We start from the raw sequence: 5251 nt of genomic DNA, 5'->3' as shown, positions 1-5251 counted from the left end.
TGTTTCCTGCCTTCAGCCACTTGAATCTGACAAGTCGCCTATACTGCTAAGCACTCTATAGGTACAAAACCAATAGTCACTATATGACCAGCCATAACTTTTAACTCCATAGGTAATATACACACACATAAATATAAGTGTAGGTGTGGCTGTGTGGTAAGAAGCTTGCTTCCCAACCACATGGTTATGGTTCTGGGTTCAGTCCGTCTGTGTGGCACCTTGGGCAAGTGTCTTCTACTAAAGCCTCGGGTTGACCAAAACTTTGTGAGTGGATTTGGTAGATGGAAACTGAAAGAAACCCATCATATATATGTGTATATATTTATGTGTATGTGTCTTTGTGTCTATGTTTGTGCCCCCACTGTCACTTGACGTCTGAAGCTGGTGTGTTTACATCCCCATAACTTAACAGTGAAGTAAACCAGATCAATGAAATAAGTACTATGCATACAAAGAATAAGTTCTGGGGTCCATTTTTTCAACTAAAAGACCCTTAATGGTGGTGCTCCGGCATGGCCACAGTCACATGACTGAAACAAGTGAAAAAGTAAAAGAATATACATACATATATACATATACACACACACACACACACATAGAACAACAAAATGCCCCCCTGAACCCTTCATTATAATAATTGGAAAAATCATTAAAAATCATTAAATCTCACATGGTATATATGTATGTGTATATATATATATATATATATATATATATATATATATATATATATATATATATATATATATATATACATGTATATATATATATACTTTTTGTGGACTTCAAATCTTACTGCGATGAAATTAGAGCAACTTAGCTTTTTATTCTGTCGAAGGTCAATAGACTAAAAGACCTGTCAAATACTGGGATCCATTTAATCAATCATACTCTTCCCACATAACTATCTCAGGAATGTTGATTATTACTGAGTTGGTAGAATTGCTTCTGTGCCATACAAAATACGCAGCAGAATTTCTTCTGCTTTATGTTCTGAGTTGGAATTTCACTGAGGTTGATATTTGTCTTTCGGGGTTGATGTAATAAGTACCAGAAATGCACAGGAGTCGATGTAATCGATTACCCCCCACTTCTCCAACATTTCAGGGTTTGTGTCAATAAAAGGTTTATTATTACTTAAAGATTGTATCGACAACATTTTCTTGTATTTATCATATCTATAACATTTTGCCCAGAACCCTTGACAAGAGGGGTCCAGTTTTGTTTTGAAGACACCTACATTCACAACATGCAGACCTGCCAGATGTTTTGGAGGATATTGAAGAGCTGTGGGCCCTTGAAACCCAAGCTGTTGCAGTGTCTAGTCCTGTGTTTTGATGGTGATGTTGGGATCTTTGGCACTATGCAGCAGCACTCCATTCTGTTGTTTGTGTAACTTTCACTGTAAAAGTTTGGTACAAGTCCTTCCAGGATCTTCCAGGTGTATATCACTGCATATCTTTCCCACCTTTATTCTAGGTGAATAGAGTCTTAACTTTTTCTGTATTTCCCAGGAGCTGACTTGTTGCATTGAGACAATTTTCTTTGTGTAGCTTTGCTGGATTGCTTTGATTTCCACCATTGATTTTATACTGTAGTGGCCATAGTTGAGAGCAATAGTTTAAGCAGCTGAGGACATATGTCCTCCAAAGGACCATCATGGTTTCCTGTTCTCTCATTCAGAAAGTTCAGATAAAAAATCCACGTAGCTGTCTGCATTTTATTACCAAATTACTAATATGCACCTGGAAAGATGAATCATTACACACACACATACACACACATATACGCACACAAACCACTCCGAGGGTGTAGTAGGTGCTTTTACGTGCCACCAGCATGGGAGACAGTCAGGTAGCACTGGCATCAGCCACATTCGGATGGTGCTTTTTACGTGCCACCAGCACAGCCAGTTGAGGCAGGGTGGGAGCTGGCATTGACCATGTTCGGATGGTGCATTTTATGTGCCACCAGCACAGGGAGCCAATCAGGCGGCTCTGGTAGCAACCCACGCATGAATGAATGGTGCTTATCATGTGCCACCAGCACTGGTAACGGCCACAACTCCAATTTTCATTTGATTTGATTTGATTATGATTTACTTGACTCAATAGGCCTCCTCAAGCACAGAATGTTACCCGACAATTCAAAGGTACTTTTTAAATGGGCTGGGTATGTGACACTGGTGTAGATTACAGCTGTGATCTCACTTTCCTTGCTGGGTCTTCTCCATCACAGCATATCTCCAGATGTCTTGGTCACTAGTCATTGCCTCTGTGAGGCTCAACATTCAAAGGTCATGCTTCACCACCTGATTCCATGTCTTCCTGGATCTCCCTCTTCCAGAGATTCCTTACACTGTTAGGGAGTGACACTTCTTCACACAGCTCTCTTCATCCATATGTAGTACATGACCATACCAACGCAGTTGTCTCTCTTGCACACCACATCTGATGCTTCTTATGTCCATTTCTCTCAGGGCACTTACACTCTGTCGTGTGTGCACACTGACATTACACTTCCAGCAGATCATACTAGCTTCATTTCTTTTGAGCCTACACATGTCTTCAGCAATCATGGCTCATGTTTCACTGCCATGTAGCATGGCAGTTCGTACACATGCATCATACAATCTACCTTTCACTTTAAGCGAGAGGCCCTTTGTCACCAGTAGAGGTAGGAGCTTTCTGAACTTTGCCCAGGCTATTCTTATTCTAGTGGCAACGCTCTCTGAGCATTCACCCTCACTACAGACTTGGTCACCTAGGTTGCAGAAGCTACCAAGTACTTCTAGTTTCTCCCACTGGCATGTGATGGAATCAGTTTTCTGAACATCTGTTGTGTTTGTTGCTCCTGTGTATCTGCCGTGTACAAAATCTGTCTTCCCAGTTAACCTTCCTTTGATGTTACTGCACTTCTTATGCATCCATAGATTACACTGGGTACATCTTACGAAGTTTCTACCTACACCTTTTCTACAAATTGAGCAGGGCCATCTACCAGAAGGAGTTTGTGATGTGTTCGCCTTCCTACTTACTAGGACTTTGGTCTTTGCAGCATTGACTCTAAGGCCCTTCAATTCTAAACCTTGCTTTCACACCTGAAATTTCTTCTCTAGTTCTGGTAGTGATTCTACTATGAGAGCAAGATCATCAGCATATATATACACTTATACATGTGCATATACATGTGGAGTGAAGACATGTTACGATACAGGTAGAGAAATTTGAAAAGACAACACGAAACCGGTTATTTCTCCGAATACAATGTTTCTATACCCAAAATTTTATAACATTTTTCTGACATAACAATTTAAATATATACTTTAACCATGTAACACAAGCCTTCTGTAGTTTTTTCACTCTTGTTTATCTTTTATACATCCAACCACGTGCTTTCACATACCAACTTTCTCACCTATATATATATATATATATATATATATATATATATATATATATATCTGTAAAAATATGTGACACTTATTCAGTAGCCATGATAAAACTCCGAGTTTCCGATGCCCGGGCGGTGTTCCGCTCCGACCATCTCTTCAGTTATCCAGCCACTGGAGGTTCTATTTGAAAAACCGTTATGGAAACGAAAACAAAGGGAAATAAGCAACCATAAACATAAACAAAGGGAAATTACTGTGTGGTGTCAAAACCCGTCTAAATTTGCGTATATCATACACGCACACACATACCTCAAAGTGCGTACGTTTATATCTACGTGCACACGTATCCTCGCACATATAGAGATACATTCCTCTATTTGCATAATATCGAGGTCTCTTTCTTTCTTTTGTTGCCATTCCTGCCAAATATATATATATATATATAGAGAGAGAGAGAGAGAGAGATAGATAGATAGATATATGTATAGATAATTAAAAAGTCATTAACTTTTACTATAGGTAAGAGAATATCTTTACTTTCATCGAATATAGAGATCTTTGAAAAACATGCACCTTATTACAATAAAGCCCTTTGTGAGGCGGGATATACTAATGATATTAAATATTTTAATAATCCGAAGTATAATCATAATTTTATTAGTAATGATTATAATAGTAATGATCTTTTTGATAAACATAACCTTTATATTTATGATAATGTCTTCTTAGGTAATTATGATAAGAATAATAGGTATTAGGATAATAAATTACATAAACATAAACATAATTGTAATGGAAACAATAATAGATTTAATTTTAATTTTTTAATGATAATAATAAATTTAATAATATAAATAATAAATACAATAATATCTATAATAGGAACAAACTCTGGCTAATTATTACATACGGCATTCAAGTTAAAACTAAAATTATTAAAGAAATTTTTGAAGTTATTGATATATTCCTTAGAGATAATAAAAAATATTATAATATATTTTCTACTTATAATTTTGGTGTAGGTTATTCTACTACTAATAATGTTGCTAATATTATTTCTTCTTTTAATAGATTTAAGTTAAATAAGTATTATAAATATAAATTTAATACTTATTCTAATAATAATAATAATAATAATAATAATAATAATAGTAATAATGTGGACCAGGATATAATTAATTGTACATGTAGAGATAAGACTAAATGTAAATTTGATAATAAATGCAATTTCAAGGATGTAGTGTATAAATGCATAGTGACTTTAATGGACAGGAATAAACATAATAGTTATAATTTAAATAAGGTTTATATAGGATCGACTTCTAATAAAATTAAATTATGAGTGGCTCAACATATGCACTCATTTAAGAATACAAATTTGATTAATTCTACTGACCTTAGTAAATATATTTGGGAACTTAAATCTAAAAATATTAACTACATTTTAAAATGGGAGATAGTTTGTAAGGCGAAATCGTATCGTATAGGTAATAATTTTTGTAATTTATGTACTAATGAATTTAAGGAGATATTATTTCATAATTATAATATAAACAACTGGCACCCATGCCAACGTCGTCTCCTTCATTTTGGACATGAAACTCAGCTTGCGAAAACCTGTTGAGGCAAGCGAAAGCAAAATCGTGTTGACACCTGTGCCCAGCATCGCCTTCCTGGCACTTGTGCTAGTGGCACGTGTAAGACATTCGAGCGAGATCGTTGCCAGTGTTGCTGGACTGGCTCATGTGCAGGTGGCACGTAAAATACACCATTTTGAGCGTAGCCGTTGCCAGTAGCACCTGACTGGCTTCGTGCCGGTGGCACGTAAAAGCACCCACTACACTCTCGAAGTGGTTG

General features: G+C 36.3%; 1 protein-coding gene across 4 annotated transcripts in view; it reads left to right on the top strand.

Moving 5' to 3' along the window:
- LOC106882578 (methylthioribose kinase-like) overlaps positions 1-5251 on the top strand; it is a 98247-nt gene that overhangs the window by 7290 nt on the left and 85706 nt on the right. The window lies entirely within an intron of this gene.

The sequence above is a fragment of the Octopus bimaculoides genome, chromosome 9 (assembly GCF_001194135.2).
Source record: "Octopus bimaculoides isolate UCB-OBI-ISO-001 chromosome 9, ASM119413v2, whole genome shotgun sequence".
Lineage (NCBI taxonomy): Eukaryota > Metazoa > Mollusca > Cephalopoda > Octopoda > Octopodidae > Octopus > Octopus bimaculoides.
This window is presented reverse-complemented; position numbering and strand designations above follow the sequence as displayed.